This window comes from Triturus cristatus, chromosome 12 (assembly GCF_964204655.1).
Source record: "Triturus cristatus chromosome 12, aTriCri1.1, whole genome shotgun sequence".
NCBI classification, from domain to species: Eukaryota; Metazoa; Chordata; class Amphibia; order Caudata; family Salamandridae; genus Triturus; species Triturus cristatus.
This window is the reverse complement of record NC_140595.1, coordinates 266,828,637-266,855,895: the sequence shown is the minus strand read 5'-3', so window position 1 is coordinate 266,855,895 and position 27,259 is coordinate 266,828,637. Positions and strand designations below refer to the sequence as shown.

Below are 27,259 nucleotides of genomic sequence, written 5' to 3'. Positions count from 1 at the left end.
CATTACGGAAACACTAGTCCCTTCTCACCAGCAACCCCACTATAATGAATGACATCCTAAACATTCCACAGTTTAGTTTCAAACCAGCACCGAACCTTAGCGAGAAATTATGCCCCTCCTTCCTCCAAGAAACAAAATTAACATAGAACCTTCCTCCAGCAGCCTACTTGTCTTTATACCTGTAAGAATTGCTCAGTATGCAAACTGGGAATATAAAAAGCAAGGAACTTTTAAATAAACTGTCACCCACATACAATATGTGACTCCATAAAAAGCGAGAGTATACACGTGGTTTACCTAATCACCTGTCCATGTAATCAACATTACATTGGTAGCACAATATGACCTTTAAAAAAGATAATTCAGGAGCACTATTGTAACGTTCATAAAAATGATAAAAAACTGCCGCTCGTGGAACAGCAACATCCACCACCCCTCTTCAATGTACTTTTTCTTTCTGTGGTTTCGTTAAACTGAAACACCATTCAAGAGGGGGATTTAGAACTAAAGTTACGCCAACAGGAAAGTGCCTTTATTATCCACTTCGACACAGTAAATAGAGGTCTGAATAAAGATGCCGAATGGCATTATTGGCTATGACTCTACGAAACACATCAATAAAATGCCAAATTTGATTAACCTGGTCCCTGCATTCCCAGCACTTGATCCTTGATACAAGACCAATATGCCAGGACTTTGATTGATTTGCCACAAATCAACATATTGAGGGCGTTGGCTACAAATCTATTATACCACAGAATGTATAATGTCAAAAACAACTATGTATTTTGGATCTGTTAATCCCCAATACTGATGTATGACATAGCTGTTGGGTACCAGGGTGCCATAGAATGTTTCACATAATTAACTTTATCTAGCCTAGTATCCACCCTTATCATTGCCTTACGATTCCAACACAATATGTCTTGGCCTTCCATACCTCTTATACCCTGCACATTCTAGCTTTCCAATAGAAGTAAGGACATCTATTGAATATACCACATAATGAGGCAAATTCTCTTTCGTAAATTTGAAAGGAATCAAAACCCTAATTTAGCATTAGTCCCTAGTCATTCTGTTCATTATTCTGTTTTACCTGCCTCTCACCCAGAAACCGCGAAGCATTATTATTATGTAAAGAAGGACATTTTGTATGAGGCTGTTTAAATGTATAGTTAAAGTGCATGTATAAGTTGCACATTTTATCTGGTAATAATCTACCGCCTGCTTTGAAAAAAGGTCTAAATGTGGTTTGACTTTTAAGTGTTTTTTCCTCCTATTGTGTGTTTCTAGGAACCTTTGTGACTTGAATATGTTGCAGGAAATTCAGAGCAGCAGAGGATGTTCTCAACTTAAGATTTGTATAGGTAGCGTGACTTCTAGAGTCATGAAAACAGGAAAGCTTCACTTTGGGGAAATGTGTGCAGACTGGGTGGGACAGAACAAAAAAGCAGGAAGCTTTTTCTGTTGTTAATATTGTATTGCAGTGATGGCTGTTTGCCAAAAATAGTAATACAAGAATGGACTCGCAGCATGTGTAATTTGAGACTGACTTATGCTTCTCTTATGGTGCGGTCACTCTCCCAGCTGTCTTATTCTCTACATATGCAATAAACCTGCTTGTCCTCCCTTTGTTGCAGATGTGCTGATTAATCATTTTGACTCCTTAAGGATTTTTTCACCGACATTGTGGCAGAGCGAGCCAAGAGATCCCCTTTGCTCCGGCCTACCACTCGGGAGGTTCCCCTTAAGTGCCCCTTCGGACAACTAATTTAGTCGCGCACAATTCGAGGAGGATAACAGACGTCCGCTTAGACGAAAGATCTGTTTTTTTGGATGACAGGGGTACCGGATCTGGGGGACTTCTGCAGCAGCCAGATAAGGTAGGGAAAAGGGTGAATGTCAATTCCTTGTGTATTGATCCAAAACTGTTCCAAACGGAGATGTGTATTTAGTTAATCCTGGCAGACTTTTGTTTAGGAATCGTCAGAGCGAGAGAGAGAGAAGTAAATGTGTTTTGTTGATCCTGACAGTCCCTTGTTCAGGAATCGTCAGAGAAATAGATGTGTATTTAGTTCAACTTGGCAGGCTGTTTTTTTTCCTTGGTGGAATTAACAGAGAAATAGGAATTATATAAGAAGTTAATCCTGACAGTTTGAATTAGGAAAATGTCAGAAAAAGAGAGAAAAAGTTGACATGTTGTATAAATATGATGTGATTTATTTTTAATTTTTTAAATTATATTTTGAACTGTCAGTCAGAGTCTCAACAGGTGAGTCATGTATATAACATACATTACATTGTTAGAGCCCATTGTAGATTTCAAACATACAGAGAGTATATTCAGGGATTTCATCCTCTGGTGTTCTTTCTCCTTCGCACTAGAGTTATTAAAAGAGACCCACTTGGGTTGCTCTCCTTTAAGCATCAACATTGTCCATTTTTAACACATGGTTCCTGCGTGTTGCTATATGTATTATTTAGTCCACCCCCCTCCATCTCTAAATTATAATATCTTAGCCACAGCCGCCAAATCTTCTCAAATTATTTAGCACACCCTCTGGCCTTATAGGTAGTTTGTTCTGCACCCATATATAAATCCAAGCCCGCCCGCCATTCCGCCAAAGTGGGCAGGCTCTCCCTTCCACAGTGTCTGGCAATGTCACGTTTGGCGACTACTAGCCCCAAATTGCACAATAGGAGCTCATATCTCCAAATATCTACTTCGGTAGTGATGCCCAAAATATTGTGGTTGGGATCTACAGGTATCTGTACCTAGCTCCAGCACTATTTGGTGCCAATATCTTTATATTTGTTGACATTCCCAGAGAGTGTGAATATAGGTGCCTTAGCTAATTTTACAACACAGGCAGTTGGGTGTCTCTGCTCTACCCATCGTATGGAGTCGCGCTCGGTCATAGTACACCCTGTATAGGACTTTAAATTGTATTAGCCGAAGACAGAGATTAATTGCAACCTCTCTCGGGTGCACCAATGATGCCTTCCAATCTATTTCTTCTAGGGGGCCGGTGGTTTCCTCCCATTTATTTCTAAGGGATTCTAGTCAGTCAGGAATGTTATTCATTAGGGTTTTGTACGTCCACAAGACTTCTTTGGAGGTATCTCTTCCTGTAGTAGTCTCCCTTCTAACGGTGCATATTCAGGAATATCGGTGAAGTCTGGTTTCTGTGCCCTCCAGGAATGTTTTAATTATAAATATTTATAGCGTTGTGTATGGGAAAGTTGGTATTCTGCTTGGAGGTCTGCAAAAGACTTTGTCTCCCCCCTTAATTATGTTACTTAGCGTTTTGATCCCAACTATGTCCCATCCACAGAAACCCCGTAATTTTCCCAGTTCAGGTAGCCATCTCCCTTCCCACAATGGTGTGGCTCTAGTTAGTCTTTTTCCCCACTTTCTGCTCCTTTCCACAGTGAGACATCCTCCACTGTCTTGGAAGCCTCAAAGCTCCACACGAGCTCTTATCTGACCAGCTAACGGCTCCAGAACTAGCGTAAAGAGCAAAGGGGAAAGGGGAAAGGGGCGGCCCTGTCTAGTTCCTCTTTGAATAGGGAAGTTGGCGGACTTTATTCCGTTGACCCCCAACACTGGCTCTAGGGTCCGTGTATAGCAGCCCACCCATAAATTCTTGTCCAAACCCAACTTTTACCAGGGTTTGCCTCACAAAGGGCCAGTGGACAGTGTTAAAGGCCTTCTCCATGTCTAGGGAGAGGAGCATCTGTGGGAAAGGCCTATTTTTTACCGTATCGAGTCAAATGGTGAGGCAGTGGAGATCGTAGCGTGTGGCTAAACCTGGTATGAAGCCACAATGATTTCTATGAATCAAAGATGTGATCACTGTTTTAAGCCACGCCGCTAGTATAGAAGCCAGGATTCTAGTTTTAAAATTCAGTAATAATATGGGGCTATACTAGGATTCGCAGTTTTCTGACGGATTTCCTGGTTTAGGTATGACAACTACCGTAGCTCGGCAGAAGTCTAACAGAAGTGACCCTTCGTCTCGAGCCACTTGATACATGTTGAGGAGATGGGGGGTTAATAAACTTGCGTTCTGCTTAATGATGTGAGTTTTTAAAACGATAACAATATATGCTGCAGAAGCATACACGCCGGCTTCGGGCGTGAAGGGCTGCACCACCCTGAGGATTTACAAGGGGTAACTAGACACGTAATTTGACGATGCCAATATGTGGAGAGACATGTATGGATTTTGGGCATGAACGGACACTTTATTATTCATCTGAATGCTAATATTGACTTTTGTTTCCAACCCCATTAGGGTGAATGCAGGCTACAGGGACTACATTACCCAGAAGGCGCTGGGACTCATCTGAGTAGCCCATTGGAGGGCGTGCATTTAATAAAGTCCGGTAGCACAGCAACTGTTTGGAGTCAAGCCTATGATTAAGTGATACTACCCGACACGCGTCAGGCTGCTGAAGTGCTTGTTCCTACCTGTGCATGATTTCTTATCTCTCGAGTGCGCCCTTGCTGCAGAAGCAACCGTTCCTTGATGTTTATACGCCGGCTTTGGGTGTGAAGGGCTGCACCACCCTGAGGATTTACAAGGGGCCACTAGACACGTAATTTGACGATGCCAATATGTGGAGCGACATGTATGGATTTTGGGCATGAACGGACACTTTATTATTCATCTGAATGCTAATATTGACTTTTGTTTCCAACCCCATTCGGGTGAATGCAGGCTACAGGGACTATACTACCCAGAAGGCACTGGGACTCATCTGAGTAGCCCATTGGCGGGCGGGCATTTAAATAAAGTCCGGTGGCAAAGCAACTGTTTGGAGTCAAGCCTATGATTAAGTGATACTACCTGACACGCGTCAGGCTGCTGAAGTGCTTGTTCCTACCTGTGCATGATTTCTTTTCTCTCGAGTGCGCCCTTGCTGCAGAAGCAACCGTTCCTTGATGTTTACACGCCAGCTTCGGGCGTGAAGGGCTGCACCACCCTGAAGATTTACAAGGGGCCACTAGGCACGTAATTTGACATGCCAATATGTGGAGAGACATGCATGGATTTGGGCATGAACTGACACTTTATTATTCATCTGAATGCTAATATTGACTTTTGTTTCCAACCCCATTAGGGTGAATGCAGGCTACAGGGACTATATTACCCAGAAGGCGCTGGGACTCATCTGAGTAGCCCATTGGAGGGCGTGCATTTAAATAAAGTCCGGTGGCAAAGCAACTGTTTGGAGTCAAGCCTATGATTAAGGGATACTACCCGAAACTCGTCAGGCTGCTGAAGTGCTTGTTCCTACCTGTGCATGATTTCTTATCTCTCGAGTGCGCCCTTACTGCAGAAGCAACCGTTCCTTGATGTTTATACGCCGGCTTTGGGTGTGAAGGGCTGCACCACCCTGAGGATTTACAAAGGGACACTAGACACGTAATTTGACGATGCCAATATGTGGAGCGACATGTATGGATTTTGGGCATGAACGGACACTTTATTATTCATCTGAATGCTAATATTGACTTTTGTTTCCAACCCCATTCGGGTGAATGCAGGCTACAGGGACTATACTACCCAGAAGGCACTGGGACTCATCTGAGTAGCCCATTGGCGGGCGGGCATTTAAATAAAGTCCAGTGGCAAAGCAACTGTTTGGAGTCAAGCCTATGATTAAGGGATACTACCCAAAACGCGTCAGTCTGCTGAAGTGCTTGTTCCTACCTGTGCATGATTTCTTGTCTCTTGAGTGCGCCCTTGCTACAGAAGCAACCGTTCCATTATATATATATATATATATATGTGAATCAACAAAGTGCCTTAAGCATTCGAGAGGCACACGACAGTTCTCTGCCCTCCGGGCTTCTCACTCAGCATGCCTTTCCATTCCACATTGTTTCAGAATGCCCGACGCGTTTCAGGGAACCACCCCCATCCTCATGGGCTGCAGGAAAAACTCTCGGAATTGCATCAATTACTTTACTGGCCTTTTATTTAATCAAGCCCCCCAGAAGGCGTGTGCTCAGTGCAACGCCAATCACAGGTTTGCTGGGACTTGTGGTCCTTTCATTTGGTGCACATTTAAATATCCCCTTATAGTAAGGTCGAGAATTTTCACTTCTATTATGCATAGTCTTCAGTTACCTTCAGTAGGCTGTGTTTGCAGTTAGGCACGCTGTTTTCACAAAGAGTCCTGTGCTTGAAATCATCCCAAATTGTTTGGAAGCAAGCCTCGTATTGCTGAGAGCCATCCTTTTCTCAGAAAGCGATGGTGCTCTCTCCACGGCCAGGCCGCCGTGTAGTGATATGAATCAACAAAGTGCCTTAAGCATTCGAGAGGCAAACAACAGTTCTCTGCCGTCCGGGCTTCTCACTCAGCATGCCTTTCCACTCCACATTGTTGCAGAATGCTCGACGCGTTTCAATATATATATATATACATTCACAGAAAAAACCCTAGGTTTCAGGGACGTTATAGTTTTTCACTCGTACAAAACCAGAGAAATTCCACCGTTATAGTTAGTTCAGCTAACTATAACTCGCGCCCCTGCAATGCACTGCTGATGACGTCACATATTACATCATTCATGAAATGGTCAGTGACATCACTGATGACATCACTGATGACATCTCAAATGACATCACTGATGACATCATCCAGTGAATGTGTGTTTCGATAAAGTTTAAATATGTTTTATATATATGCCAAGGTGTATTGAAGAATGAGTCTGTTTATAAGTGTCTGGATGGAGGATTTAGTAGGTGTGTGACTGACTGTATAAGTGGGTGATTAAATGTGTCCTATGGAATGCATGGGTTAGTGACTAAACTGTGTGAATGTCTGTATCAGTCTGTCTGTTGTTGTGTAAGCTGCTGCATGGGTTGGTCATTAGCTACATGAGCGTCTCTATGGGTTATCGATTGGTTGCCTGAGTATTTGTATGGGTGCCTGAGTGGGTGGGTGGGAGGTGTGTGACTCTCTGCATAGATGTGTGAGTGGTTGATTCACTGGGTGTATTGGTTCAAGAGGGCATGTGGAAACAGCTGTATGGGTGGGTGAGTGTGTGGGTGGGCGAGTGTGTGTATGGGTGTGTTGGTGAGTGAATGTATGTCTCAGTGGTACATGTCCAAGTAACTACATATGTAAAAGGCAGTGTATGTGAGAGTTGGAGTATATAAATGACTATACATGATAGTCGGTGATTGTGAGAGTGGCTGTATGGATGAGTGTGTACTTGTATCAGTGGTTGTGTAAGAGAGAAAGTATGCGTTAGTATCAGTATGAAAAAGTGATGTGGTGTGTGTAAACTGTATAGGTGAGTAAATGGAAGTGTGATTGATTCTTTGCATGACTGACTAGGTGTGTGAGTAACTCTGGATGAGTGGTGGTGTGTGAGTGTCTGTATAGGTGTATGAGTGCATATGATAGTGTTGTATTGATGAATGACGGCATGTATGAGCGATTGTATGGGTGAATGAGTGGATGAGTGTGTAGACCTAGCAATCAGTTAGTGCGTATATAGTAACTGGTATTGGTGTGTCTATGGTTTTGAAAATGTTAGTCTGTATTTTACAGTGGGTGTATCAAAGGATATTTTACGGTGTGAGGAGGTGCATCAGATTTCCACGTGGATGATGTCATCAGTGATGTCACTGACCATGTAATGAATGATGTAATATGTGACGTAATCAGCAGTGCATTGCGGGGGTGCGAGTTATAGTTAGCTGAACTAACTATAACGGTGGAATTTCTCTTTTTTTGTACAAGTGAAATGTCCAACTAACTATTAACGTCCCTGAAACCTATGGGTTTTTCAGTGAATTTCTAAGGTTTTTTAAATGCTAATTTCTAACTATAACGTCCCTGAAACCTATGGGTTTTTCAGTGAATTTCTAAGGTTTTTTAAATGCTAATTTCTAACTATAACGTGCCTGAAACCTATGGTTTTTTCAGTGAATTTCAAAGGTTTTTTAAATGCTAATTTCTAACTATAACGTGCCTGAAACCTATGTTTTTTTTGGTGAATTTCAAAGGTTTTTTAAATGCTAATTTCTAACTGTAACATAGCAGTCGCGTTGGCAGTGTGGTGGAGAAAGGTGAGCGTGGCCTTCAAACACCTTTTAGCAATCCCACTGTGTGGAATTTAGCGGACATAACAGGAGGGATAGTTAGCCCCCAACGTCAACCTTGGGGGCCAACTACCCCTTTTATTACCTCCAGTAAGTCCCACACAGCAGGATTGCTAACTTGTTATATCAGGCTCGCCCACTCCCTGCAGCACTCTGCAAACACGCCCCCTATCGCGTTCTAAGTTGGGAGATTAAGTCACCTTGAATCCGGAGGGTCTCTGGGGGCCAACTAGCCCACCAGGTACCTCCAGTAAGCGCCACAGAGCTCCGTTGCAGAGAGGTGTAAAAAGGGGCATGGCCTCAGACCACCTCTCTGCAACGCAACTCTGTGCCTCTTACTGGAGATACCTAGTGGGATAGTTGGCCCTCAGGGACGCTCAGGATTGAAGGGGACTTAATCTCCCAATTTACAATGTGGGGGGCGCGTGTGTTCGTGTGGAATATAGGAGGTGTCTGACATATATATATATATATATATATATATATATATATATATGCAAAAAAGAAGCAGAGAACTCTGGGTAGTTCTCAAGTTTAGGGGGAAAGCAGCTCATGTATAGAGCACTCTCAACACCTGCGACACTCTAGATCTGCTCACCTCAAATGTCTGCTTTTCTATCAAAGTCTTTAAGCATAGGATTAGCACAGTGCAATCCACGCCGAGATAGAAAAGAACAAAGTCTTTTGCCATTTCTACAGCAAAGTCTTTAAGCATAGAACTAGCACAGTGCTGTCCTTGCCGAGCTGTAAAATGACAAAAGCCATTTGCCACTCCAGGCATTACAGCTTTTAATTGGTAAAATACCAACCAAGCCAACCTGAAATTAGTAGACACAGTGTTTCACTCTAATTAGAGATCTTCAGAGAGCTATAGCTTTGTCCAGACACAAGGGAGCCCCAGTATAAATCCCCAAAAAATTCTTGGGTAAGACATTTTTATGCAAAAACGTTTGGCAGCACCCACTGTGGCGGACTGAACAAAACTACCACTACCACAAGGCATTGGGCTTCAAAGCCCAATGGGGCAGGTCCAAGTTGTATTTAATCATATCTACCGGTGCTTCTGTTGCATTCCCAGTGTTCAAGGGCTCAGGTTGCCCGAAACGCGTATAGCGCTCTTTACCGAAGGTGTGAGCACGATTTTTCTGCAGCCCGCAATAAGAAGGAGAAATCTTCCATGTGTGCAGGCGTTCTCATGAAAGTGAACTTTGTGTGTGGGATATATATATATATATATATATATATATATATATATATATATATATATATATATATATTATCTACTGGCGGTCGCCAGTAGATAGTTATAGTTAGGACCGTGTTTCCATCGGAAATCCGCAACATTCTATTGGAATAACTTTGGCGCCGGTTGACGAATCCTCGCAAAAGTTTCAAAATAGGTGGGGCGCTCCGCTCCTACCCTGAAAGTCTCGGGGTGATTCGTCAAGCGGGGGCCGAGAAAAAAGGGGGGTCCCAAAACGTGTTTTCCCCATGCATTTTTCCATAGGACCTTTAGTCGAAGGTACAGCCCGAACGGCTGAACAGAATTACTTGAAATTTGGCAGAGAGGTAGTCCTCAGGTCAGGGAAGTGCCTTTTGCAGGTCTGGTGTCAATCTGTTTAGTAGTTCCTGAGAAAATCAAAAGTAAAATCAGGTATATATGTGGGCGGAGCCTAACCACACATCTCATCCTGAGATCTGATTGGCTGTCAGCACTTCATCCAAGAAGTGTTGGCAGCCATCTTGGGACCAATATACATGATAGCACCTCATTAAAAAGCATTGCAGTTAATAGAAGGTTTTAAGACTTTAGTTACATTATAAATCATTTGTTGATGGTACCATACTCATTTTAGGAATTGTGGTATGTTCTAAGGTGATTTCACCATGTGAAAAAGCCTTCTGCTGGGATATCATGATTGAGAGAAAAATATTTTCTCATGCTTTTCCCCACAGAGGTTTGGAAGGTGATCTATAAGCTAAACTGAGAGGCTTATTTTCTGTAAATTCACATTATCTTTCTCAGTCATGTGAGAATAAAGTCTGACATTCTCACTAAAACATGTACATCCAACAAGGGCAGAGACTGTCAGTTGATTCCTTTGTGTTCTACTGCAGCTTCACAGAGTGTTCCAAAGAACAACTAGAGCGCTAACAGTCCTACTTATGATAAACGTATGGCACACCTGAAGCCATCTTGCTTGGATTAAAGTGGTAACTCTTAAAACATTTAATTTAAAAAGGAACAAAATGAGGGGGTTCATTTTTCCATAAAAAGTATGATTAGTGCTGCAGAAAGAAAAATTAAGGCACATTTTGAGTGACTTGTCAAATCCTCTTCTATTTCATTAAAAAATTCTGACATGCAGACTGAAACATGCACTTTCAATACCAGCAGCAGTTTTCCCTGGTGAGCAGTAGCTTTACTACAGTGATCTAATGAGCAAAAAGAGTGCTAACATTCTGAATTTATGGCAAATGTGTGACACATCTGAATGCCTTTTTTTTTTTATTTATTTTTTTTTTTTGAAAAACCTTTATTGACATTGCAACCAAAGACAAGTATGGGCCTACAACCCTCGGGGCCGGCCGCTAAGCAGTTAAAGTAACAGCAAGCAAATCTTAATCACAAGCAGCACCTCTGGAAGCAGATTCTCCATGCTAGTATACTCTAGTCCAGTGAACAGCCCAAAGGGGAAACCAGGATATAAAAGGATTTCATTTTACAATAAGGGATAGAAGGATCAGGTGCCAATCAAGTTCTCAGCAGCGAAAAATGGCAGGCAGAGTAGTGAACGTCAACAATGAACAGCAAGCTATCAAGTCACTGGCGCTGAAACAGGAGGTTCAGGATGTGGAGGAATGTCACGAGCCGTTTGCGCCTGCAGTCCCCTGCCCTAGGACCCAGAAGACATCACGGAAATTGATGCACAAATAAAAAACAATGATTGGCAACGAAGGAAACCTACCGTACTGACCCCAGAAAAGAAAGACAAAGAAGAACTGAATGCCTTCTTGGTGGAATCAAAGTAAAAAACTGAAAGTATTTCCTACTGAGGAGACTGCAGTAAATGAGGAAATTAGGAAACTTCATAACAAATAAGTCTCCCAAGATGGCCACCAGAGACAAAAGAGCCCAAATGTAGCCCAAATATCACCCAGATGTAGCCCAAGTATAGCCCAATGACAGAATGGCCCAGAGTGTTCTTAAAAACAACTAGAGCGCTTACTGTCTTCATTATGACAAAAGTATGGCACACCTGAATCCATCTTGATTGGAATAAACTGGTAACACTTAAAACATTTAATTTAAAAAGGAACACAATGAGGGGGTTCATTTTGCCATAGAAATTATGATTAATGCTGAAGAAAGAAAATGAGGGCACATTTTGAGTGACTTCTCAAATCCTCTTCTATATCATTAAAAAATTCTGACATGCAGACTGAAACATGCACTTTTAATACGAGGAGCAGGCTTCCATGGTGAACAGTAGTTTTACTACAGTGATCTAATGAGCAACTAGAGTGCTAACATTCAGAATTTATGGCAAATGTGTGACATATCTGAATACCTTCATGATGGAATCAAAGTATTGAAGTAGAGCCCGGACGAGAGCAGTTAGGACGGAATGTTGGGGACTGAGGCAGGTGGGTAAAAAAGCAGATATTGAATTGGGCGGTTGACCTGCCACTTTGAGAATTGATTGCCATGATACACAGAGTTTCTATACTGGTATGCCGCCCGGCCTCCGGGATGTGGGCTGATTGGCTGTGTGCTATGCTAAAATGATGGGTGTGCTCTGAGATACCATGTGGTGGAAGGTTGACATCACGGATGCCTTACTCTTACTTCTGCAATAAAAACAGGTTTACAAAAAAAATGATGGAATCAAAGTAAAAAACTGAAAGCATTTCCTACTGAGGAGACTGCAGTACATGAGGAAATGAGGAAACTTCATAACAATTAAATCTCCCAAGATGGCCACCGGAGACAAAAGAGCCCAAATGTAGCCCAAAATCACCCAGATGTAGCCCAAATATAGCCCAATGACAGAAGTGTGCAAAACACTTATTATTTTGTGTTTTTGCAGTGTTATATAGTGCAGACTTATCAGGTATTGGAGTGCTTTACATGAGCATTGGTCACATCACACAAGAACAAATTCATTTTGGTTGTAGACATGGGGAGACTAAGTGATTTGACCAGAATCACAGAATGTCGAGCTGAAGCAGAAACTCCAACCTGGTTCCCCAGTTGCAAAGTCTGCAGTTCTGGAAGTAACACCACATCCTCTCCCCTAAGTGCAACATTTAATCAAGTGGTCAACTGGATAAAAAAACATAAAGATAACAAATCATTTAAAAGTGCTTTGTCGCTATTTGAAAACTCAGAAAATATGTCCTTATTTTAGTCTTTTAGAGCACTAACCATAATTTTGATGCCAATAAGACGCTCTCATATATGTAATTTCTAAAGGAAATGCTCTAGGTATTACAGTTTTGATTACATCAAGATGACGTCAGGCGTTCCACACTTTTGTAATAAATATAGAATGTTAGCAATCTAGTTGTTCATTAGGATACTGTTGAGAGGCAGAGGCCAGGGGCACGGACTCTGAAAATTGAAGGCAGGTAGGAGGGTGCAAAGGCAACAATTTAACCACACTGAGCAGACAGGAAGGGCCGTGGCAGCACAACAGACTATGGAGGGCAGTGGAAAGGGGGGCAGGGGCAACAAACCAACAATACAGGACTTGCAAGAGAGGCAGTGGCAATGTAATAGACCATTGTGGGCAGAAGGAAGAGGCAATGGTAGTACAACCATACATGCCAACAGACCCGATTCAGCCAGGAAACGTCCAATGTTTTTAAGCTCAAATGGGCTTTATTTGATCTGTCTCCTGTCTACAATCTCCTCTTTTTCAATGTAACTCATAGGGGAAAATCAATACCCCAGTTTTTTTTCAAAATCTCCCTCTTACCAAGTTCAAAATGTTCGCAAGTATGGTACATTGGATCAAAAGGCGTTAGCCATGGCACATGCATGGGAAGCACTAGTGGTTGACCTCCGGGGGTGGGGCACAGAAGCGGAGGAGGGCGCCGACGCACTGGAGCAGCATGCAGCAGCGTAGCGGTGGAGAGGCAGCTGACGGGTCACGCATGAGGGCGGGAGGGCTTCCCTTCTCCTTTCTGCTTGGCGCCTGACCATGGGGGTGGGGAGTAGCCTGCGGCCGCTCACACGGCTAATTACGAGACAGATTTATCCCGGTACCTGCGGTTATGGCACACTGACATGTGGGTGGGGGGAGGGAGTATCTGCATTGGGGAGTGTTGGGGGGCAGTGCATTGGTAGTTGGAAGTGGTCTACACTGTACTATGCAATGGTGCTTATTACTGGGAGAAGACCAATGATATGCTGGTCATTGCAGATGGTAATTGTAATTGAGTTATGCAATAAAAAATTGTTTTTGCAAAAAAAAGAAAGTATGGTACATTGGATCATGGAAGGAAATGGGGTAGGGACATGGACTTGGATAACAGAGGACAGGAGGGACATGGAGAGGTGCACCAAACTGACCCTGCAGGACAGGCATCAGGGTTTGCAGCAGCACAATACACCACACAGGGCATGCGGGACGGGAGTGCAGCACAACAATCCATAGAAAGCAAGAGGGAGGGGACAGGACCATGCACATGGACAACAGAGAACAGAGGGGCAAGAGGCAATGGTAGCTAGCTGACCATAATGGACAGACAGGAGAGAAAGCTGCAGCATAACAGACCATAAAGGGCAGGAGGGACGGATCAGGGGCATTACAATAGAACAGACAAGCCAGGAGGGCGGGAGTAGGGGTCTGCACATGTAAACAGAGGGCTGGGGGCAAGGGTGCAGGACAGGAGCAGCAAGATAGCCATGGAGGTCAGGCAGGATGGGCACTAGAAGCAAGACACACCATGAAGAGCAACAGTGAGACTGTGATGGAATACACACAGACCATGGAGGGAAGGTGGGAGGGGGTCAGGGGCAGCTAACTGACCACACAGGGAAGGTGGGAGGGGCCATGGCAGCACAGAAGACCATGCATGGCAAGTGGGAGGGTTAGTGGTAGCACAATGGCTATGATGGGCAAGAAGGAGGGTGCAGGGGCATGCACAAAGGACGGTGGAGGATAGAAGGGAGGGTCAGGACCTGTGCACAGACAAGAAAGTTCAGGGGAAGGGGCCTCACAACAGACCGCACGGGGCAGGCAGGAGGAGCAGTTGCAGCACAACAGACCAGGGAGGGCAGAAGGGTGTGGCAGTACAATGGACCATGTAGGACAGGAGGAAGAGGATAGGGGCATGGCATGTGGACAGGCAGGGTGGAGGTGGCAGAGACAGGTTACAGTCATCTGACAATGCTAGGCAGGTGGGAGGGGAGTGGCAGCTCAACAGAACACTCAGAGTAGATAGGAGTGGCAGGTCCATGGAACATGGTGGGCAAAAAGGATGGAGCAGGGGCATGCACAAAGACATCGGAGGGCAGGGGGAGGAGAATAGGGGCAGCAAGCTAAGCACAGAGTTTAAGCAGGAGGTCAATGATGGGGCATAGAATTGGGCAATGGAGGGCAGGAGGAGTGGACTGGAACATCATACTAAATTGAGGGCAGTGGCAGCACATCAGACCATGCATGGCAGGAGGGAGGAGGCTAGTCCATGGATTCACACAACAGAGGATAGGGAGGAGGGGGATGGGGCAGCAAGCTAACTGTTTAGAGGAGGCGGGTATTAGGAACTTTATTGTTTTTAAAACGTGTGTCTGTGCGAACTACTTAAAATATGAACAAGTATGCAGCATAATCTCACTTTTATTCAGGAAGAAGAGGACGTTTGTGACTGTGACTCCGGGCTCACTAGGCAGAAACACCCCCTGACCCTCCACCCCCTATCGCAAAATGTAATGCCTGTGAAAAGGGTAGGTGAACACAGTGTTATATAGAACATAGTCCTGAGAGCACGATTGAAAATGAAAACTAGATATAGTGTATGGTATAAACTATGCACCAAAAAGTGTGATATAAGATGAACCGGGCGTGAAATATAATATGCAATACATTGTGCGCAATGACAGATTCATTGGAGAGCGAGAGATAGCACAGGCACTAGCGCGTGCTATGCGATATGCGCCTTGGAGTGTAATATGCACAGGGCAACCTGTAACCTAACTAGTCTCTAAAGTTGTAATATAAAATATGTGCTGGGCAGTGTAACGTTGCATATGCACTGTGACAAAGATATGGATCCCAGATTGTAATATGTATGGCATAGCACTGTGCGTTATAACATAGGCATCGAGGAAGGCACGTTAGATGGGGCAATATAACCCGTGCGAAGACAAGTGTGGCATGACATATTCACGGGGTGGTGTTACAGTGCACATGGGCTAGAGAGTGTCATAGCATATGCACTAGCTGGTGGAATACAACACAGAGGTGTGTGGCACTCAGCAGGCAATGGTGGGTGTAACACAGCATTGGGCTCTGCCAGGAGCGCGCTGTGACTCTCAAGTGATGTTCGTCCCCTTTCCAGAGAGTAAAATAAAAAGTATTACACATCCGGCAGTGGATGTGTGTTTTATTAACCGTGAGGGGGGTTTCTTGCATAGTTTTGGTCGAATTTTTGCCGAATCCCCTTTGAATGGCTTGGTGTGCATGTGTATTAAATGTGCCCGTCAATAGCTACCCATGTTTGTATAAATAAACGACAAGGGTGTCTACCGGGATTAGGCACGGTAGGGCATCAGACATGTCAGAGCTTCACTAGTGGTGTAAATACATTCCACGTGGATTCATTGTATGCATAGTCGCCTTTTAATGAATATCACGCAAATCGTCATGGTGATAGGTACGTACGGTTTGTCCAGCATGTCCTACGTGTGTCTATAAATATATATTTTTTTTAAATAATAAAAAACAGTGGCCGGCCCTGGGGATTGGGGTCAAAAAAATATAATTAGGAGACAGGCCCTGGGGGATGGGGTCATCAGGGCCAATAAATTAGAATAAGAAGGGGAACCACACAGCCCCCCTTCTTAAAAAATTAAAATAAATAAAAGACTGGCATCGTGCCGGAGGCCACGCCCCCTACTTGCAGCACTCTGCAAACGCGCCCCCTGGCGAGTTGTAAGTTGGGGAATTAATTCCTCTTCAATACTGAGGGTCCCTGAGGGCCAACTAGCCCAACAGGCATCTCCAGTATGCGCCAGGGAGCTGCGCTGCAGACAGGTGTTCTGAGGCCAAGCCCCTTTTTACACCTCTCTGCAACGCAGCTCTGTGGCGCTTCCTGGAGGTACCTAGTGGTCTAGTTTGACCCTAGGGACCCTTAGGATTCAAGGGGACTTAATCTCTCAACTTAGAACAGCCACAGGGCGCGTTTACACAGTGGTGAAGGGAGGGGACGGGGCCTGAGGTGACGTGTGCAAACACGCACTATGGCACGTTTTAAATTGGGGATATAATTTCCCTTCAATACTGAGGGCCCCTGGGGGCTAACTAGCCCACCAAGTGCTTCCAGTAAGCGCCACTGAGCTGCATTGCAGAGAGGTGGTCCAGGCCGTGCCACTTTTTACACCTCTCTGCAACGCAGCTCTGTGGCACTTACTGGAGGTACCTAGTGGGCTAGTTGGACCCTAGGGACCCTCAGGATTCAAATGAACTTAATCTCCCAACTAAAAACGGACACAGGGCGTGTTTACACAGTGGTGAAGGGAGGGGACGGGGCCTGAGTTAACGTGTGCAAAAACGCCCTGTGGCCTGTTTTAAGAGGTAGTTTTAATCCCCCTGCCCTATTATATACTAGGGGCTTACAGAGGAGGTCATGCTAATCACAGGGGGACCCCAATGCATAATGTTCCCTAGTGTATGTAGGTGTTTTCACTGTATTCTAAGTGTCTTTTAACATAGCACTGGCTCTAGGACTGGTTAGTCAGACTCAGTTACCACCAGTATCTGTCTGAAAAAGTTGAGGGTACAGGATGATTTTGCAACAAGGCTTCTTTCTGCTCTTCTTTTTGTTCTTTCTGCATGTTATCCTTCTTCCTGCACTTTTCTTCGTCTTTGAGGACTTCTGTTGCTTCTTTCTGCACTTCTTTTTTTTTTCTGTGCATTTTTTCTTCTTTCTTCACATGTCCTATCTCTGTAGGCATAGTTAGAAATTAGCATTTAAAAAACCTTTGAAATTCACAGAAAAACCATAGGTTTCAGGCACGTTATAGTTAGGAATTAGCATTTAAAAAACCTCAGAAATTCACTGAAAAAACCATAGGTTTCAGGGGTGTTATAGTTAGCTGGACTTTTCACTTGTACAAAACCATTGAAATTCCCCCGTTATAGTTAGTTCAGCTAACTATAACTCGCGCACCCGCAATGCACTGCTGATGACGTCACATATTAGCGCCAAGACGCCTACGGGCAAACGTTGCGCTTAATAAATTGTAAATATAAATAAATAAATATTACATCACTCATGACATTGTCAGTGACATCACTCATGACATCACTGATGACATCTCAAATGACATCACTGATGACATCATCCTTGTGATAGAGTGGCAGACCTCCTCTCACCCTAATATAACCTTTGATACACACATTCAAAAATAGAGACTAAAATTTTCAAAACAATGGACATACCAATACCAGTTACAACAACCTCTTCAGTAATTCTAAGATCCACATACACATCCACATCCACTCATTCACCAACAGTCCTATACAGTCACTCATACATGTACTCACTCATCATATGTACTCATACACCTATACATCCTGTTACACAATGCCACTCATCCATAGAGTTACTCACACACATAGTCACTCATGCTAATAAAGAATCAAACATACATTTACTTGCATTTCCAGTTATACACACACCACCACACTTACTTCTACGGAAACTTACACATACTTAGTCTTTTAAACAATCACTTATAGAAACACATACTTATTCATACAGGAACTCTTTCAATCTCTCACTCTCACATATACTCACTTATATACACCAATAGTCACATATACTAGTTTAAAACATATGTAGTTTCTCATAAAGACACTATTGAGACAGTCATTCACTCACTAACACACCCATACATACACTCATCCACCCATACAGTCCTGCACACATGCTGTCTTCAACAAATACAAACAGTGAGTCACTCATTCATGCACCTATGCACTACGTAATATACCCCACCGAACCATGCAGACACTCAGACTGATACTCAAAAAACCAACTAATAACCTATATAGACACCCATGTAGCTACTCACCAACCCATGCAGCCACTTATACACAAAGTGAGAGACTGATACAGATATTTACATATTTAAACATTACTCACTAAGCCATGTATTCACTATGATACAATTAATCAGTCAGTTACACAATCAATTTTTCAAAAACAAATCATCCATTTAGACACTTATATACCCATTTATTCTTCCATCGACCTTGAGATATACATATATAAAACATATTTAATTTTCAGAAAAACACACATTCACTGACCATGTCATGAGTGATGTAATATGTGACGTCATCAGCAGTGCATTGCGGGCGCGCAAGTTATAGTTAGCTGAACTAACTATAACGGGGGAATTTCAATGGTTTTGTACAAGTGAAAAGTCCAGCTAACTATAACACCCCTGAAACCTATGGTTTTTTCAGTGAATTTCTGAGGTTTTTTAAATGCTAATTCCTAACTAGAACGTGCCTGAAACCTATGGTTTTTCCTGTGAATATATATATATATATATATATATATATATATATACACACACACCAAAATGTGGTAGTCCTTCTTGAGCAGCACTCGAGGAGACGACGGAGGTTACCAGCCTCAATAATGGGTATGAACAGCTTTCAAGTAGCAGGTTGGTTAAGGCAGCCTTTCATAATGCCTGACGCGTTTCGCTGTGTAGCTTCTTCGGAGGCTTTTGACGAAAGGAAAACGTGCAGTGGTGTGCCTGCTCCCCCATTCATTAGCCCACAATGACACGCCCCTGGATGGAGCTATCCAATAGAATGCTGCTATAGGCATTGTGGGGGATGTAGTGCAATTTATTTCACCTTTTAAAAATTATTGTGTGCACAATTACTGCCAGAAATCAAAGTCCTTATTGAACCCCCGCCACAGAAAGCTGTCCTCAATCCCACGCCGCTCCTCACGGCCCCCTACATCATGGGGTGGTGCTTTCTCGACGGCCGTACCGCCGTCTTTGAATGCCAAAATGTGGTAGTCCTTCTTGAGCAGCACTCGAGGAGACGACGGAGGTTATCAAGCACAATCCTGATGCAACAATGACCACCAAAACAGCAAGTATTTTCAAATTTCGTGCTATATTCCAGAATCAGCAGACATGACGCGTTTTGACCGGGGAACCCGGTCTCGATCACATGACATGCTCTGACCACCCAAGTAAATACTGTCATATTGGATAATAGCTCCTCCCAGCAGTCATGGACACGAACAACAGACTTTAAATTTTTGCACATATTTTAGACCACCAACTTTTCTTTACTTGAAAATTATTTCAATAGATATTGTTAGTTAAATCAGGGCAAGTCTAAAATCAATAGATAGCATGATCCATATATGCGGGTTATATATATATATATATATATATATATATATATATATATATATATATATTACCTACCGGCGGTCGCCAGTAGGTAGTTATAGTTCGGACCCTGTTTCCATAGGAAATCCGCAACATTCTATTTGGAATAACTTTGGCGCCGGTCGACGAATCCTCGCGAAATTTTCAAAATAGGTGGGGCGCTACGCTCCGCTCCTACCCTGAAAGTCTCGGGGGGATTCGTCAAGCGGGGGCTGAGAAAAAAGGGGGGTCCCAAAACGCGTTTTTCCCATGTATTTTTCCATAGGACCTTTAGACACAGCTACAGCCCGAACGGCCGAACAGAGTTACTTGAAATTTGGCAGAGAGGTAGTCCTCAGGTCAAGGAAGTGCCTTTTGTAGGTCTGGTGTAAATCTGTTCAGTAGATCCTGAGAAAATAGCATTTAAATCAATATATATATCTGAGCCAGCTTACGGTGCGCTTACCGTGCGCTTACGGTAAGCTTACCGTACGCGTACGGTGACGTGCGCGAGCGCGATTCTGATTGGCTGTTAGATCTTAGTAAACATTCGAATCGGTCGAAACCAGGAAGCGGCGGCCGCCATTTTCTCTCTCGCACTCTGACGGGGGGAGGAAAAACAAAGGCAAAAAACATGTAAAGGGGCTGTTTAGACAGCTCCTAACCACCTAACCTTGATGATGGTGTCCCCAAAGAACCCCCAAGGCCAAAAAGTCAAAAAAAAAAATTTCGAAAAATCGCCGATTACACTTACCGTACGCGTACGGTAAAAATTATTTAAAAAATAAATTAACCATACTCTCCCCACCCCGTGTGCAAATGTTGCCCGAAGGGCACCATTTGTGCATGGAATATCTATCAACTGTAAATATAAAAGTATAACTTGCACAACGAAGCGCATAATATGCCCTCCATGTGCGCACGGTGCGCGAAGCGCATCGTGCGTACATGGCCCATCCAGCGTAACGTGGGCACGCGGTGCGCGTAGCGCACCGCGTGCCCACCGTGCGTGCACGGCACTAACTGCGTAAAGTGGGCGCGCGGTGCGCGAAGCGCACCGCGTGCTCACTGTGCACGCACGGTGCGTGAAGCGCACCGTGCGCGCACGGAACGAACTGCGTTAAGTGGGCGCGTACGCCACGAATGGCGTAAAGTAACTTAGCATTTAAAAAACCGTAGAAATTCACTGAAAAAACCATAGGTTTCACACACGTTATAGTTAGGAATTAGCATTTAAAAAACCTTGCAAATTCACTGAAAAAACCATAGGTTTCACACATGTTATAGTTAGCTGGACATTTTACTGATAAAAAACCTATGAAATTCCCCCGTTATAGTTAGTGCAGGCAACTATAACTCACGCGACCGCAATCCTCTGCTGATGCTAATACTGTATTTAGACACTTATTTGCCCATGTCTTCTTCCATTAAATTTTAGCTATACATATATTAAAAATATTTTTTTTTCATAAAGACACATATGTCATCAGCAGAGGATTGCGGTCGCGTGAGTTATAGTTGCCTGCACTAACTATAACGGGGGAATTTCATAGGTTTTTTATCAGTAAAATGTCCAGCTAACTATAACATGTGTGAAACCTATGGTTTTTTCAGTGAATATATATATATATATATATATATATATATATATATATTACCTACTGGCGGTCGCCAGTAGGTAGTTATAGTTAGGACCACGTTTCCATAGGAAATCCGCAACATTCTATTTTGAATAACTTTGGCGCCGGTCGACGAATCCTCGCGAATTTTTCAAAATAGGCGGGGCTCTACGCTCCGCTCCTTCCCTGAAAGTCTCGGGGGGATTCGTCAAGCGGGGGCGGAGATAAAAGGGTGGTCCCAAAACACGTTTTTCCCATGCATTTTTCCATAGGACCTTTAGACACAGCTACAGCCCGAACGGCTGAACAGAATTACTTGAAATTTGGCAGAGAGGTAGTCCTCAGGTCAAGGAAGTGCCTTTTGTAGGTTTGGTGTAAATCTGTTCAGTAGATTCTGAGAAAATAGCCTTTAAATCAATATATATATCTGAGCCAGCTTACGGTGCGCTTACGGTACGCTTACCGTACGCGTGGCGTGCGCGAGCGCGATTCTGATTGGCTCTTAGATCTTAGTAAACATTCGAATCGGTCGAAACCAGGAAGCGGCGGCCGCCATTTCGTGTGTTTCACTCAGAAAAAAAAGAGTGATAACAAGAAAAGGGGGCAAGGAGGAGAGTTACAGACCCCCTAACATTTGTAAGGGGGTCATAGAAGGACAGAAAAGTACAAAGAAAACATTTATTGATTTTAAAAAAAATCACGGGGTACGCGTACGGTAAGCGTACGGTAGAAAAAAAAAATAAAAAAAGAAATGAAAATCAGATTTAAGTGTTTAGATATTAGGGGGCTCTAAAAAGAGCCGTTGTGTTTATTAAGTGATTTTTTAGTGGTACCTACAAGTAAGTACCGATGCAGAGTCTAAGGTTCAAGAGGAAGACTCTGTTCCCTTCATCATTGAAGTGTACACCATCTCCTCTATAAATGTCTTGCATGTCATAACGCAAGTTGTTGTGGTAAATGGAACCCATACCATAGTCACGGAGGAAAGCAGAAACAGATTTGTTGACGTGCTTTCTTGCTTTGTCAATCTGCGGACAGAAATGATTGGACCAGTTCCATTTTTGCCTTTGGCATATGTTAGAAAACACAAAGGCAGTTTTAGGGAAAAGTGAAAACAGTTGTGCAAAGGTCTCCTTCATAAGCATTTCCAGACCTACCCCAGTCAAAGTGCCTAGGTCATTGCCACCACAGTGCACTATTATGAGGTCAGGGTGTTGGATGTGCATGAAGGATTTCACCAATGGCATCAATTGGTGCCACTTTAACCCTCTCTGACCAATCCGTTTAATGTCTACATTTGGCAAAGCAAGGTCTCTCACCATATCTGTTTTCTCTGCATACTTTTCACTCCAGAAGACATAGCTGTGCCCTACAATCCACACTGTGAACATCTTCAAAGGAGAACTGGATGCACTCAGGAGGTGTCTTTCAGTAGAATGGCAATATGAAAAGAAAGACAGTTTGGAAATGGAGGCATACATATTTTTTTCAAAAAAAAAAGAACTGATTGGCTGTTTCATACCATTCTAGAATAAAAACTAGGCTGTATGTGTAAATTAATAGAAGCATGTTTTGTATTGGTACAGAAAAATGTGTTACCAAAGAACAGTACTATGGATTTGCTGTTAGGTTTGAAAAGTCAAGCACTCTTGCTCTGTGGAATTGAAACATTGTTTGGCGAACTTCTGACCTGACTCCACACAGCAGTGTTCCATGAGCTGTTGCTATGGTAGCAGGCAGAAGTCAAGTTGGGGGAAGGGTACTAGGCAGAAGTCAAGTTGGGGGAAGGGTACTTTTGGAAAAGGGTTGGGTTTTCAACCAATAGAAATGTGTGATTACATTTGAAAAAAAGGGGCAAGCACTGAGATTTGAAACTAACATGTATATGTGTGGAAAAAGAGAGGGAAAGTTTGCCATTATCTGGTTCTGCTGAGAGGAGAGAGGTGTAGAGAACAGAGATCCTGGCTCTGATAATCTGCTGTTTGAGTGCCACATTTCTTTCACAACTAACTAATTTTAAAGGTGAGTTTAGAGTCTGAGAGGGGATGTATATGGTAAATTAAGAAATGAATAATAGAAAAGCAATTCTTTTTGTTGAAGTTGTGTTTATTATTTTCTGTTTTGGGAGAAATTTAAATGTGAGGAACATGTAAAATAATATGGACTATGTTTTCACAATAAATTAAGGTGTACTGGTATAATAAAAGAATAGTTTAAGGGTTTGAGGTTGGACTCAGTAATGCAAATACATTCAGCATCACTAAGGCTGGTTGCCCTTGCTGGAGTGTAGGCAGACACCCAGGTTACAAATGATGCTGGTCTGAAAAAGCAGTTTGGACATGTGCTTTGTAAAAAATCTGAAAAGTGGATTCATAATGTGTCAGTCTGTAAAAGTGTTTATCACTTGCCAAAAAAAAGAGCAGTAAGTGTGCTTTCAAATTGGCAAAGAAATTTCGTTTTGTGACTAATGTGAAAACATGACTCTGTGTGCAAATAGGAATTACAGGCAGAGATTTATTGCGTATTGCTCTGGTGATTTCACAGTTGCATTAGATGGAAAGGGGGAGACATTTTTTGGTGCAGAAGCAGACTCTTAGCACACAGGTAGCTGTTTACCATGTGGAATCATGCACAGTATTCACAAGCGAGTGGGGTTTGAGGTTTCAGTCAGTAATGCAAATACATTCAGCATCACTAAGGCTGGTTGCCCTTGCTGGAGTGTAGGCAGACACCCAGGTTACAAATGATGCTGGTCTGAAAAAGCAGTTTGGACATGTGCTTTGTAAAAAATCTGAAAAGTGGATTCATAATGTGTCAGTCTGTAAAAGTGTTTATTACTTGCCAAAAAAAAGAGCAGTAAGTGTGCTTTCAAATTGGCAAAGAAATTTCGTTTTGTGACTAATGTGAAAACATGACTCTGTGTGCAAATAGGAATTACAGGCAGAGATTTATTGCGTATTGCTCTGGTGATTTCACAGTTGCATTAGATGGAAAGGGGGAGACATTTTTTGGTGCAGAAGCAGACTCTTAGCACACAGGTAGCTGCTTACCATGTGGAATCATGCACAGTATTCACAAGCGAGTGGGGTTTGAGGTTTCAGTCAGTAATGCAAATACATTCAGCATCACTAAGGCTGGTTGCCCTTGCTGGAGTGTAGGCAGACACCCAGGTTACAAATGATGCTGGTCTGAAAAAGCAGTTTGGACATGTGCTTTGTAAAAAATCTGAAAAGTGGATTCATAATGTGTCAGTCTGTAAAAGTGTTTATTACTTGCCAAAAAAAAGAGCAGTAAGTGTGCTTTCAAATTGGCAAAGAAATTTCATTTTGTGACTAATGTGAAAACATGACTCTATGTGCAAATAGGAATTACAGGCAGAGATTTATTGCGTATTGCTCTGGTGATTTCACAGTTGCATTAGAAGGAAAGGGGGAGCCTTTTTTTGGTGCAGAAGCTGACTCTTAGCACACAGGTAGCTGCTTACCATGTGGAATCATGCACAGTATTCACAAGCGAGTGGGGTTTGAGGTTTCAGTCAGTAATGCAAATACATTCAGCATCACTAAGGCTGGTTGCCCTTGCTGGAGTGTAGGCAGACACCCAGGTTACAAATGATGCTGGTCTGAAAAAGCAGTTTGGACATGTGCTTTGTAAAAAATCTGAAAAGTGGATTCATAATGTGTCAGTCTGTAAAAGTGTTTATCACTTGCCAAAAAAAAGAGCAGTAAGTGTGCTTTCAAATTGGCAAAGAAATTTTGTTTTGTGACTAATGTGAAAACATGACTCTGTGTGCAAATAGGAATTACAGGCAGAGATTTATTGCGTATTTCTCTGGTGATTTCACAGTTGCATTAGATGGAAAGGGGGAGACATTTTTTGGTGCAGAAGCAGACTCTTAGCACACAGGTAGCTGCTTACCATGTGGAATCATGCACAGTATTCACAAGCGAGTGGGGTTTGAGGTTTCAGTCAGTAATGCAAATACATTCAGCATCACTAAGGCTGGTTGCCCTTGCTGGAGTGTAGGCAGACACCCAGGTTACAAATGATGCTGGTCTGAAAAAGCAGTTTGGACATGTGCTTTGTAAAAAATCTGAAAAGTGGATTCATAATGTGTCAGTCTGTAAAAGTGTTTATCACTTGCCAAAAAAAAGAGCAGTAAGTGTGCTTTCAAATTGGCAAAGAAATTTCGTTTTGTGACTAATGTGAAAACATGACTCTGTGTGCAAATAGGAATTACAGGCAGAGATTTATTGCGTATTTCTCTGGTGATTTCACAGTTGCATTAGATGGAAAGGGGGAGACATTTTTTGGTGCAGAAGCAGACTCTTAGCACACAGGTAGCTGCTTACCATGTGGAATCATGCACAGTATTCACAAGCGAGTGGGGTTTGAGGTTTCAGTCAGTAATGCAAATACATTCAGCATCACTAAGGCTGGTTGCCCTTGCTGGAGTGTAGGCAGACACCCAGGTTACAAATGATGCTGGTCTGAAAAAGCAGTTTGGACATGTGCTTTGTAAAAAATCTGAAAAGTGGATTCATAATGTGTCAGTCTGTAAAAGTGTTTATCACTTGCCAAAAAAAAGAGCCGTAAGTGTGCTTTCAAATTGGCAAAGAAATTTCGTTTTGTGACTAATGTGAAAACATGACTCTGTGTGCAAATAGGAATTACAGGCAGAGATTTATTGCGTATTGCTCTGGTGATTTCACAGTTGCATTAGATGGAAAGGGGGAGACATTTTTTGGTGCAGAAGCAGACTCTTAGCACACAGGTAGCTGCTTACTATGTGGAATCATGCACAGTATTCACAAGCGAGTGGGGTTTGAGGTTTCAGTCAGTAATGCAAATACATTCAGCATCACTAAGGCTGGTTGCCCTTGCTGGAGTGTAGGCAGACACCCAGGTTACAAATGATGCTGGTCTGAAAAAGCAGTTTGGACATGTGCTTTGTAAAAAATCTGAAAAGTGGATTCATAATGTGTCAGTCTGTAAAAGTGTTTATTACTTGCCAAAAAAAAGAGCAGTAAGTGTGCTTTCAAATTGGCAAAGAAATTTCGTTTTGTGACTAATGTGAAAACATGACTCTGTGTGCAAATAGGAATTACAGGCAGAGATTTATTGCGTATTTCTCTGGTGATTTCACAGTTGCATTAGATGGAAAGGGGGAGACATTTTTTGGTGCAGAAGCAGACTCTTAGCACACAGGTAGCTGCTTACCATGTGGAATCATGCACAGTATTCACAAGCGAGTGGGGTTTGAGGTTTCAGTCAGTAATGCAAATACATTCAGCATCACTAAGGCTGGTTGCCCTTGCTGGAGTGTAGGCAGACACCCAGGTTACAAATGATGCTGGTCTGAAAAAGCAGTTTGGACATGTGCTTTGTAAAAAATCTGAAAAGTGGATTCATAATGTGTCAGTCTGTAAAAGTGTTTATTACTTGCCAAAAAAAAGAGCAGTAAGTGTGCTTTCAAATTGGCAAAGAAATTTCGTTTTGTGACTAATGTGAAAACATGACTCTGTGTCCAAATAGGAATTACAGGCAGAGATTTATTGCGTATTGCTCTGGTGATTTCACAGTTGCATTAGATGGAAAGGGGGAGCCTTTTTTTGGTGCAGAAGCTGACTCTTAGCACACAGGTAGCTGCTTACCATGTGGAATCATGCACAGTATTCACAAGCGAGTGGGGTTTGAGGTTTCAGTCAGTAATGCAAATACATTCAGCATCACTAAGGCTGGTTGCCCTTGCTGGAGTGTAGGCAGACACCCAGGTTACAAATGATGCTGGTCTGAAAAAGCAGTTTGGACATGTGCTTTGTAAAAAATCTGAAAAGTGGATTCATAATGTGTCAGTCTGTAAAAGTGTTTATCAC

The 27,259-nt window shown here is 42.9% G+C and overlaps 1 protein-coding gene across 8 annotated transcripts in view; it reads right to left on the bottom strand.

Annotated features, from left to right (window-relative positions):
• The window catches only part of LOC146775830 (uncharacterized), a 1,003,909-nt gene that overhangs the window by 927,287 nt on the left and 49,363 nt on the right, over window positions 1–27,259 (bottom strand). The window lies entirely within an intron of this gene.